Genomic DNA, 13,376 nt, shown 5'->3' on the forward strand with positions numbered 1-13,376 from the left:
CATTTTAAAAGAGAGTGCCCTCAGAACAAAAAAATAGGAGGCCCTGGATTATGCCTTTGGTGTCATACAGGCTATCATTGGGGAAATGAGTGTAGATCTAAGCAAGATGATGAGGGATGGCCTTTAAACCTTCTGGGAAATGGGAGATGGGTCCCGCTCTGGGGCCCCCAAACCAGAGTGCACGGAGCTATGAAAACTTCTGTGGTAGAACCTACCCCAACACAGTTTATCCCTCAAACCAATCCCTTCTTGTCAAAGACCTGGTCAGAAGTACCCCAGGAAGCGCAGGACTGGACCTCTGCTCCTCTGCCAGAGCAATGTTAACCCCTCAAATGGGTCCCCAGGCACTTGGCACTGGGGTACATGGGCCCTCGCCCTCTGGGAGTATAGGCCTTTTATTAGGCTGCAGCAGTGCCTTGATGAGAGGAATAAGAATTTTTTCCTGGAGTGATTGACTCTGATTTTACTGGAGAAATTAAAATTATGGTTTCTGTAGAAAAAGGAGTTGTAGTTATTCCTCAAGGGGATAGGATAGCTCAATTGGTTCTTTTGCCCCGGTTTCATACTAATAATCCTGTGTTTAAATCCACCCGTGGTAATCAGGGCTTTGGGTCCACTGGGCTCAGAGCATTTTGGGTGCCCTCTTTAGAGAAGCGTCCCACACTCACTCTATGGGTTGAAGGAAAGCCCCTGCGTGGGCTCCTAGATACCGGAGCTGATACAACTGTAATAGCTAAAGCCTTCTGGCCAAAGGCCTGGCCGCTAGAGATATCTTACTCCACCCTACAAGGAGTGGGGACAGCTACAGCTCCTCTAAAAAGTAGCAAGATTCTTAAATGGAGAGACGAGGAAGGACATGAGGGATGGTTTCAGCCTTTTGTTTTAGAACAAATACCTATCAACTTGTGGGGACGAGATGTGCCCAATGATATGGGGGCTGTGCTGACAGCTCAGCCTGTACGAAATGTAATGAGGAAGCAAGGCAAACCTAGTAGTGTAAGCAATAAAACAGACTTGGGAAATTTATCGTAAGGGTCACTGTTAATAAGCCTCCGAATGTTAAATCTTTGCCCATCACCTGGAAGTCTAATGATCCGGTGTGGATTCCACAGTGGCCCCTGTCCAAGATAAAATTGGAGGCAGCTCACCAATTAGCACAGGAACATAAAGAAGCTGGTCATATTATTCCTTCCACTTCTCCTTGGAATACACCTATTTTTGTGATTAAGAAAAAGTCTGGGAAGTGGAGATTATTACAAGATTTAAGGGAAATTAATAAAATTATGATACCTATTGGACCTACTCACCCTGGTCTCCCTTCTCCTGTAGCTATACCTGAAAATTGGCACATGATAGTTTTGATTTAAAGGATTGTTTCTTTACTATTCCACTAGATCCTAAAGACTGTGAGAGATTTGCCTTTAGCATTCCTTCCATAAAATTTTCAAGAGCCTTCTCATCGCTATCATTGAGTAGTGTTACTTCAGGGGATGGCCAACAGCCCTACTATGTGTCGGGTGTGTGTAGCCTTTGCCCTAAAGCCTTTAAGGCAGAAATATCCACAGATTTATATTGTTCATTTCATGGATGACATTTTGGTAGCGGTTCCAGATGAAAAGGAATTGCTGACAGCATATGCTGACTTACAAGAAAATTTGGCTGCTGCAGGGTTAGTGATTGCCCCTGGAAAGGTCCAAAAGAACTTCCCATATCAATATTTAGGACATGAATTATTACAAAAAGGAATTCACCCACAAAAGCTTAAAATTAGATTGGATACACTGAGGACCTTAAATGACTTTCAAAAATTATTAGGGGATATAAATTGGCACTGACCGACATTAAAATTAACCACAGGACAGTGGAAGCCATTGTTTGATATTTTAAAAGGCTATTCCTCTCCAATTCACCTAGACAATTAACTCCAGAAGCTCATGAATGTTTAAATTTAGTACAATGGGCTTTGGAAGAGGCTCACCTTAATTATATTGATTATTCTAGGCCTCTTTTATTTTTGATTTTCGTATCTGCTTATTCCCCTATGGGACTTTTTTGGCAAGATGGACCTTTAATGTGGGTTTATTTACAAGCTTCACCTGCAAAAATAGTGATGGTTTATCCTCAGGCTGTTGTTCAATTACTGTTCAAGGCTCAAAGAGTTAGCTTACAGACTTTGGGTAAAGAACCAGATCTTATTATTACTCCCTATACCAAAGAACAGCTACAACATTTAGCCCAGGGACTTACAGATTGGGCTATTTTAATGTGCACAATTGTTAGCTGATTTGATAACCATTATCCTGATAGTAAGATTTGTCAATTTTTTAAAAATGCATTCAGTGATTTTTTTTCCACAAATTATGGCTAGTTCTCCTTTACAAAAGGCTTGTTTAGTATTTACTGATGGTTCCTCCAATGGTAGTGCTGCGGTAGTGTCTGAAGGGAAGGTAGAGGTTATAAAAATTCCTAATTGTTCTGCACAACTACTAGAATTGAAAACTTTACAATTAGCTTTGGTTATGTCTCCTGATGAACCTTGTAACATATACACTGATAGTGTGATGTGTCTCAGATTGTTTCACCCCTTGAGACCACTGCCTTTGTTGCTCCTGTTTCATCCATGTGTGCCTGCTTATTACAAGTACAGGCTTTTCTGTGGCAGCATCGGAAACCTATTTTTGTGGGCCATATAAGAGGTCATTCCATGTTACTCAACCCCTTAACACAAGGCAATGAGTTGGCTGATTCTTATACTCAGTCTCCTTGTTGTTATATGTTAATGAATAGCACTGCCTATGATAAAGCTTTACAGATGCATAGAAAATTTCATCTTAATGCTAATTCTTTGAGGTTTCACAATGGAGTAACTAAAGAACAAGCAGCTCAAATAGTCAATGTCCCCAGTGTGCCCCATTTATTTCCTCTCCCAATGTGGGAGTTAACCAAGAGAGTTACAGCCTAATGATATTTGGCAAATGGATGTTACCCATACTCCTTCCTTTGGGAAACAATGGCCCTCAGTGTAATGGCCCTCCGAGTTTTGGCCCTAGGGCACCGCAGTAGTCGACTTTGTGCTTCTTATCACATGCGCAGACAGCACTCCCAGTCCTGGGCAGCAACTAAGCAGGTGTTGTTCTCCTTGGTAGGAGACAAACCTTCTGCCCAAATTGGGCTCAGCCTTCACAAGAAGCAGTTAGCCAAGGACGGGCAACTCTTTGGGACCAGGCCTCACCTAAGGCAGGAAATTCTGAGACTGGCAGGATTTTCCAGAGACCGGAAAGAAGTCCGATGACCCAAAGTGTCAGACCCTTCTGGGTTTGACCCCTGCTGAGCTCTGCTGATGCATGTGGAAGCCTTTTGTTCCTAACAAAGGAGCAGCCTGGCCCAGTAGTGACACACCTGGGTGATGGTCAATTCGTTCCTGCCTTTTGTCTTCCCAGTCTTTTCTTTTTGGGATTTAGGCTGGTCTTCCTAGATTTCTCCCCAGTAAATTTGGGGCACATATTTGGTCTTTTGTTACCAAAGTCTTGAGCTGGGGTTTTCCACTGTGCTTCCCAGAATTTTCCACCTGGTCGACTTGGGGTATATATTTGGTAAATAAAGCTACAGAAGCGCCTTTTCTTGTTTAACACGAATAACCTGTGCTTGTGTGTGTGTGTGTGTGTGTGTGTGTTTTAATCCCGCAGGCTTATGCCCAGTTCTAGGTGCCATGCCGGTGCGGGCATCGACAATAAAAAAATCCCATAAATATCTCCTGGATAATTTTTTCCCTTCAGAGTGCAGCTTAGGAAGTTATGCCATTAGAAGATGCTCCTGGAGTGGATGAGGTTACTCAGTGTAAGGTTGTCAGCTGTCAAGCTCTCAGGCTGAGGTTTAATCCCTAGAACCTACAAGGGAGAAAGAGTGAACTGATTCCTGCAGCTTATCTACTGGGGTCTAAATGCACAGCATAGCAAGCTAGAACCACCCCATACGTGTAGACACAGACACTACATCAATGATATATTTTGAAAAGAGTAATTTTGTTGCAAACAAAACGGGATAACAAAGGAATCTGCAGATACATCACCCTGGCAATGCTCTTGTCCTTGTGATTTATCCCAGTGGCTTTCAGGGAAGGAAACTGGAAGAGCCATGTGACTAGAGTAATAGATTTTATAAAATTCAAACTCTTCCCCCAAATTCAGGGCAAGTCATTTCCCCCAGAACAGTCTGGGTTCATAGGATGTCAGGAAAAATGCAGACAGACGTCCAGCATCCTGTGTGTTCTGAATGCCCAGACAGACAATCTCACAACTATTATTGGTACAAAACTTTGCCATCTTAATGTTTACATTACTTTTTCAAAAAGTTTATGAAAAATGTGTTTCCTTTAAAAACAGAAATCAACTTAAAATTACCTTCTCTGCTATCATCTCCACTGGCAATAAAGCATTGTCAATCAATCATCAATCAACCAATAAATAAAAGTGTAAACCAAGATCCCAGAAATTATTTTATATTAGAAAAGTCAGAATGGCTCAGAGAATCATAAAATGTTAACTAGCCTAACAATTCTGAGTCATGCATAAGTTCATCCATGTCTTAGTGATGGGAAATACAGCTCTAAGTATGCCAGACATCTCTGACCTCCTAGAGCTTAAGCTAAGAAGAAGGAGATTAAACACAGAAAGTGAAACTTCAAGCAAGGTGGTGATCTCATCATGTGAAAGAATTAATCAAGGAAGCAAGATAGAAAAGTGCAGCCACTGTGTGTGCTATTTCCTGGTCAGAGAAGGCGCCACCTAGCAAAAGATCTTGAGCAAGGCTGTTGAAAATGTAGAGACATTCAGATGGGGGTTAGAAAGGTGCCTCCAAAGCCAGTGAAAGAGAATGCTGAGCTTACCGGTGGATCAGCAAAGAAGCCCCATGTCCCAGGAAAGAACAACCAAAGAGATAATTGGATGGAGCAACTGACAGCATAGATCACATTGCAACTTTGGAGGATGCAGTGAGGCTTTGACCTGACTAGGTTAAGCAGTTTTGGTTATTGGGCAGAGAAGTGCCCTGACTTTGTGGAAAGCAGGAAAGAAGAGGAGCCTGGGAGTGTGAGCACAGAACACAGAGATTGCTAATTCAAATTCAGACGATGAGAGCCAACCCAAGACTACAGTTAAAAGGGTGGTAAAAGTAAAGGCGTTTCATACAGGAAATCCAGGACTCAATGAGAAGATCAAACCTAAGGATAATAGGTATAGAAGAGAGTGAAGACTCCCAGCTCAAAGGACCAGTAAATATCTTCAACAAAATCATAGAAGAAAACTTCCCTAACCTAAAAAAAGAGATACCCATAGGCATACAAGAAGCCTACAGAACTCCAAATAGATTGGACCAGAAAAGAAACACCTCCCGTCACATAATAGTCAAAACACCAAACGCACAAAATAAAGAAAGAATATTAAAAGCAGTAAGGGAAAAAGGTCAAGTAACATATAAAGGCAGACCTATCAGAATCACACCAGACTTTTCGCCAGAAACTATGAAGGCCAGAAGATTCTGGACAGATGTCATACAGACCCTAAGAGAACACAAATGCCAGCCCAGGTTACTGTATCCTGCAAAACTCTCAATTAACATAGATGGAGAAACCAAGATATTCCATGACAAAACCAAATTTACACAATATCTTTCTACAAATCCAGCACTACAAAGGATAATAAATGGTAAAGCCCAACATAAGGAGGCAAGCTATACCCTAGAAGAAGCAAGAAACTAATCGTCTTGGCAACAAAACAAAGAGAAGAAAAGCACACAAACATAACCTCACATCCAAGTATGAATATAACAGGAAGCAATAATCACTATTCCTTAATATCTCTCAACATCAATGGCCTCAACTACCCAATAAAAAGAAATAGATTAACAAACTGGATACACAATGAGGACCCTGCATTCTGCTGCCTACAGGAAACACACCTCAGAGACAAAGACAGACACTACCTCAGAGTGAAAGGCTGGAAAACAACTTTCCAAGCAAATGGTCAGAAGAAGCAAGCTGGAGTAGCCATTCTAATATCAAATAAAATCAATTTTCAATTAAAAGTCATCAAAAAAGATAAGGAAGGACACTTCATATTCATCAAAGGAAAAATCCACCAAGATGAACTCTCAATCCTCATCTTCAGTTGGTTTATATACAAGTGTGCAATTTCTAGGCTTGAAAGTAAAATGATGCTATCTGGTGCTGGATAGAGGAGCCTTATTTTTTATTATGGCAGCTTGCTATTTTTGTAACATGGTGATTTGGTTGAACACAATAAAGTACAGTACTAAAGGAAAAAAAAAGTAAAGGCGTTTCAAAGGTAGGTGATGAGACTAGTTTGTGGACATGGGTCTGCCTGATTCAGAATCAGGTGAGGTAAAAGAAAGGGGTGTCCACAAAGCATGTAGGTGGGCATGAAGTCTGAAGCTCAGCACGTTCTGTGAGCTGGATGACTGAGTGGGAGCGAGAATTTTCAGGAGGCGCAGATGATGCAGAAGGGAGAATTAAGGATTCAGTTTGGTACAAACTTTTCTACAGTGGTTCTACACCAAAAGACAATGGTCAATACACCATGGGATATGCTAGCAGGCCATCAGGCTGATAATGATAAGTTTAGGGCAATATTGATGTCTTCTCGTTGTACGTGACATTTAAATCCATAAGATTTGAAAAGGTCATTCAGGAATTGACTTTACAAAGGGAAGAGTAAAGAGCCCAAGAGTAAGTTTTAGGGTGTACCAATGTTTACAAAGCCATTTTAATAAACATGGTGTTCATTTTAGTCTTATTTAAAAAAATGCATAGATAATGTACAAGTTAGTTTTCTGTTGTTGTGACAAACATCATGACCAGATGCAATTCACAGAAGGAAGAGTTTATTTGCTTATGGTTGCAGGAGGAAAAGAGTCCATCCTGGTAGGTAAGCATGGCAATGAGCAGTAGTCATGGCAACAGGAGTAGGAAACTGAGAGATTGCGCCTCTTACTGCAGAGAGGAAGCAGAGAGAGGGAGTGGGGAGTAGAGTATGGCTATGAATTCTCAAAGCCTTTCTCCTGTGATTTACTTGCCCATGCAAGGCATGGCCCCTGAGCCTCTCCAAACAGAGCTACCAACTAAGGGCTGACCTTCAAACGCCTGATCCTATGGAAGACATTTCTTATTCAAACCATTACAGGAAGCGTGAGCAGAACAACATACATTATCACAGCCATGAAAATTCTTCCCAGTGTTTCTTCTCCAATATGTGAGACACATATCAACAGGCTGTTAGGAAACTCAGAATATAATTCATGAACTAAAAAAACTCTAAGAAATCCAGATGAATTGGTAGAAGCCAGATTGTAATCCCTGTGGTACCTCTAGGCATATGAGACCAGATACTATGTTTGTCTCTTGAGATACAGAAAGAAATAGTATCTCTGTATATTTAGTTGAAGAGCTGTAACACTCCCAGCATTCCTGGCTGGACTGGAGCCCCATGGAACCTATTTGTCCCTGGCTCTGCTTTACCCTCCTCAGTCTGGTTTGGCATACAGAGGCATCAGATGCCCCAGAGGGAAGCAGACAGACAGTGTCGTGTCTTAGGGTTTTTACTACTGTGAACAGACACTGTGACCAAGGCAAGTCTTATAAAGGACAACATTTAATTGGGGCTGGCTTACAGGTTCAGAGGTTCAGTCCATTATCATCAAGGCGGAAGCATGGCAGCATCCAGGCAGGCATGGTGCAGGCAGAGCTGAGAGTTCTACATCTTCATCTGAAGGCTGCTAGTGGACGACTGACTTCCAGACAGCTAGGATGAGGGTCTTACAGCCCACAGTGACACACATACTCCAATAGGGCCACGCCTCCTAAAGGTGTCACTCCCTAGGCTGAGCATATACAAACCATCACACAGTGGAAAACAGGTTGTAGCTATCAACACTATGTCTGCCATATTTAGTTAAAGAGCTATAAGCATTCATGGTGTGCTACTACGGCTGGCCCTCTGCCAACCGTTTCTGTGTTGGGTCTCTTCCAATGTTCCTCACACAAATCATTCCCTCCAAATCAGGTATCCCACTTTCTGCAAACCCCTCAGGCTTAGAGAGATGAACAGCGAATAATCTCTCTCTCTCTCTCTCTCTCTCTCTCTCTCTCTCTCTCTCTCTCTCTCTCTCTCCCCCACTCTTCCTCCCTCCCTCCCCTTTTCTATCCCTCCCCCCTCCTTCTCTCCCCTCCCCCTCCCTCTCCTGATTATAAAGATACAGTAGTAGCCACCCTGTAGCCCACACTGTAGCTACCTCCTTTATTAACTCTTAACTCTGTACTGTAACTTTCTAAACTTTCTCATTTGAGTGCATTTGTCATTTTTCTGCCAGAAACCCTGAATAGTAGCACAGTTTTGGAATACCATCTCCTTACCTACCCTCACCACCGCTGTAACACTACGACAAATTTAGAATTTTGTCACATTAGTCCTCACCAAACAAGCACAACACTATGACATAGGACTCTGCTCCATATGACAAACAAGAAATGTGGAAAATTGCCCCCAATACAAACAAAAAGAGGCAGTCAGATTTTAACACCAACTTTATTGGTCTCCAAAGCTTATAGTATTAAGCTTATTATCATACTGAAAAGCAAGATCAGCTACAATACGTTGTGGTTACAAAGTCACAGTGGTGAAGTTATAGATAACATAAATAACAAATTAAAAATAATTTTAGAAAAAATAGCCCCTCACTTCATGACTCACCAGTGCTTGACTCCTGACCTGTCATTATCATTATCGTAAAGAATTTTAAAATTGAGGCCCGGCAATTAAGAATTGTGTAAGCCATAATCAATCAAACTAAGATGTGACTATTTCAATGTGAAAAAATCTTCACATTGGGATGCAGTTGAACAACTGTAGACACAAAAATGGTTTCTCCTCATTGACAAACAAGGAAAAACTGTAGCTCTGTTTAATATACTTTAAGGGTAAGCATTATGAGTAGTTTACACTTATTTTCCACGAACGCAGTGGAGTGACAGGAGCTTCCTGTGCATTGTGCACGTTGCATGTTGATTTGCTGCTATAATTAATGCCATCATTAGCAACTCCACAGAGGCAAACTGAAGGTAAACTATCGGGTTGCTCAATGTATCTGATAAACCCTGTGACTTAGTCACTAACCAATAAACCAAAGCTTTCTTAAGTAAAGGCTCTAGACCGAAAACTAAGCCAGGAGTTGTTTTGCAGCAAATTAAAATTATACCATATGTGCTCTTTCTCAAATAATATATGGCTAGGGAGTTAAGACCAGAATCATAAAAGTATCATTTAACTTGTGAGATAGCACACATTTATGAATGAAGCGACGTGTACAACTGCAAATTCAAAGGAGAGGGGAGGCCTGGAGAGTTCTGGGTTTGTTCCTGGAAGAGACACACTCCCTGTTTCTCACTCAGTTGACACAGCTTTAAGATGTGCTTCCCAACTTCAAGATATAAATTACTGGGCCGAAGGTATAGCTCACTGGGAGAGTGATAATCAGGCATGAATAAGGCCCTCAAGGTGTGGGCTCCAGCACTTGAGTAAAACATAAAAATGTAAATTATTAACTATCCAGTAGATGTTGCTCCTCCATTCTTTCGAGGTGAATTTTAATTTAAAATGGCTACTTCCTAAAGGGAATTATTCTTTTAAGCAATTTGTTTTTTTAATTTGTATGGAAGATTCTTGCCATTCCAGAAGTCCTGGGGAAGTGAGTGCAAGCAGACTCTTCCTGAGACACGCACACACACACACACACACACACACACACACACACACATGCACACACACACACATCAGCTGTCTTTCCTGAAGCAACTCTGAAAGTCCCAGCTCTCTTCAGATGACTCAGCAACAGACAGACAGGAAGGCAGCAGACTATAAGGAACACCCACCAGCTTCCCCTCAAGCCTACTGCCACTCAGAAAAGAGTTTATTCCTACCCGGGGATCAAGTTCAGGCAATGCAAAACAACCAGCATAAACCTCTATGGATCCAGGACTTCCTCGTTCCTCCTTGTGCCTTTTGTGTAGTTTGCCAAAATACCACAGATGCTCAATTCGCTGCAGTGCAGTGCTGAGCATCCACAGGGCAAATGTAGGCTGTGGCTTTCTAAGCCAGGAAAACTGTAGGAGAGAAAGGGGGCCTTCTTTGTTGTAATACCTAAGACTCTTCCCTTCTGTGTTCTTCAAGAATCTTTCTGTTCACCCAAAAGGCCGAGTCACTCACCCAGCCTGTAGTAGACGCTACTGTTTGTTCCACATGTCTAGGCATGTCCTGCATGTAGGTCAGGCCACTCCTGCATAATGACCAAGTGATTCCATCTGCACAGTGTCTTAACACGCAGACAGGGCACAAGGGACATAGAACGATAAGGAAGGCCATGGTGCTCTTCTTGGAAAGCCAAAATTACAACATAGTACCTGGCAGTCTAGGGTCAAACTGGGGGCATTAGTGTCAAGTCTTAGCTGTGCATGTGGTTTAGGAAAAATAAGGAAAGACATTAAAACACCACGTCACAGCATAGAATAAAGGTTTTAGAATTGTTTGGTTTTGCACTCCTAAAGAGGCCTTGCTTATATGAGCTTATTCATAAACATATTCCACTTCAGAAGCTTGAATTTTAATGCAAAATTCCAGGGTCCCTGCTGAAAGGCGGTTACTTATAAGCCTATACCAAAGCCATGAGAACCCTGTCTCAAAAGAAACTGAGCAGGCTTTACCTCAGCATAATATAACAGGCTGCACACTCAACAACCTGTCCTCCATTTGACCCGGATGCAAGTGGAGCTGAGATAACTACCAAGGAGAACGGAATGAGTGATGAAGAGCCACATGGATTTCCCTGGCGTTGAGGAAATGTTTCTAATGAGCTGTCATATTCTTGTAACATTTCAAAATATTGCATTAAAGTCGTAATCAGCTCTAAGAAAAACAAGACCTTCCCATTCTATAAGCTTATAAGCAATATAGGCCATTTTTAAGAGATTCTGACCCACAGATTTAGAAAGTATATTTTGTAGTTCCAGGTCAATAGAAAAAAAGGGGGGGGGGGTATGTGTATGTCACGGTTTGAATATGCTTGGCCCAGAAAGTGGCACTCTTTGGAGGTGTGGCCTTGTTGGAGAAAATGTGTCACTGTGGGAGTGGGCTTTAAGACCCTAATCCTAGCTTCCTGGAAGCCAGTCTTTTCCTATCTTGGATGAAGATGTAGAACTCTCAGCTCCTCCAGCCCCATGTCTTCCTGAATGCTGCCATGCTCCCACCTTTATGATAATGAACTTAACCTGTGAACCTGTAAAACAGCCCCAATTAAATCTTGTCCTTTATAAGAGTTGCTTTGGTCATGGTGTCTGTTCACAGCAGTAATACCCTAACTAAGACAGTGTAACCGGTCAGATTTTTACCATTTTATAGACAGCCCATAGTACACTTACTCATTCATACACTTAAAAAATACCAAAGTGAATGCCACCATGTGATAATTTGTAAGATGTGCTTTGGCTCCATCCCTTCATGAGGAGGATAAAGAACTCTCCTAAATCTCTCTGTTCCTGGCCTTAAAACAAGAATGATAGGGACTGGAGGTGGAGCTCAGAGATTAAGAGCATAGACTACTCTTGTAGAGGATCCAAGCTAGGTTCCCATCACCCACATTAAGCAGCTCACAGTAACCTATAATCCCAGCTTCAAGAAAATCTGATGCTTCCTTCTGTCTTCTGCAGGCACCTGAGCATATACCCCCTGTCTTAGTTAGGGTTTTACTGCTGTGAACAGACACCATGACCAAGGCAACTCTTACAAATACATTTAATTGGGGCTGACTTACAGGTTCAGAGCTTCAGTCCAGTATCATCAAGGCAGGAGCATGGCAGCATCCAGGCAGGCATGGTGCAGGCTGAGGGTTCTACATCTTCATCGGAGAACAGACAGGAGAAGACTGGCTTGCACAGAACTAGGATGAGGTTCTTAAAGCCCATGCCCACAGTAACACACCTACTTCATCAAGGTTACATCTACTCCAACAGGGCCACACCTCCTAATAGTGCCACTTCCTGGACCAAACATATTCACACCATCACATATTCAAACCATAACACCCCCTAAACAGATACATGGGCATAGACATAATTAAAAATTAAGACTTATAAAAACAGTAATGATAACAATACTGACTTCAAAAGACTTGGGGGGTTGGGGGTTGGGAATTTAGCTCAGTGGTAGAGTGCTTGCCTAGCAAGTGCAAGGCCCTGGGTTCGGTCCTCAGCTCCGGGGGGGAAAAAAAAAGACTTAGGAGATACCTATGAAAATAATTTACTCAGATATCATGCCATATAACCCCAGCTGTGATTGACCACAGTAGTGCACAGAGCTGCTAGCTGCTGCTGCTGACCACTCACAGTGAGGAGCCCAATGCGGGCTCTTTCTGTAAGCTACTGAATCCTCCCCAGTATGGCTTTGGATTACAGGTTATCCATTTGTTTGGTTAAACATCCTTTGAGAGGTAGCTGCAGCTAATGGTCCTCTTACCTGGTCTTCCTTCCCTGCCTTCTTCAGTCCATGCCCTTCAGAACTTCACTGCAGAATGAAGATGCTACCACTTTCTATTGCCCCCTCTTCTTTTATCCTGCTTGCTCTTCCCCCTAGTAAATCTTTCTTCATTTTAGTCCACCTTAGCATAACCAAGCCAATGCAGTAAGTCTAAAACTAGCATCTGCTGTGTAGCAAAGAGCTTAATAAAGAGCACTACTTATGGCTATCTACCAGTTGAGTGACAGAAACCATAAGCAGGAAGTCCTTGTGGGAATTCAGAGACAGGAAAAACTCATTTCCAACCAACGCATGTAAAGTTTCCATGAGGGAGAGCTATGTTGAGCTACCTGGAAAGATCTCAAAAGTAAGCTTTACTGCAGACTGGGAATTGGCCGTTTGAGCTTGGAAAAGAAGAGAACAGAAAGAGAACCTAGAGGCTGGACATGTTTCATCATTGGTTGGCACATAAAGTATATACTCTGTCCCAGCTTGACGGAGGACCAAAAAGGGAGTATGGGACTCTACCATGAAGGGATGTGCATTAGTCAGTTTTGTGGTCATAAGAAGCAAGCCTTAATTCTCAGTGGCTTGCAAAATATACAATTATTTAACATTCCTGTGAAACGGCGGTGGCTGTGACTGACTGCTGTAACTCTCTTTCCTGTGCCTTCTCACACTACTCTCTGTACTCAGCTGAAGGAGCTTCCCAAGGGACAGGACTTCCAGAAATATATCATGGTGTTTGAAACTTCGATCGTGGATAAGTCACATGGCGTGTCTCCTCCTAGCTCATTGGCC

Source organism: Rattus norvegicus, chromosome 2 (assembly GCF_021556685.1).
Source record: "Rattus norvegicus strain SHRSP/BbbUtx chromosome 2, alternate assembly SHRSP_T2T, whole genome shotgun sequence".
Taxonomy (NCBI): domain Eukaryota; kingdom Metazoa; phylum Chordata; class Mammalia; order Rodentia; family Muridae; genus Rattus; species Rattus norvegicus.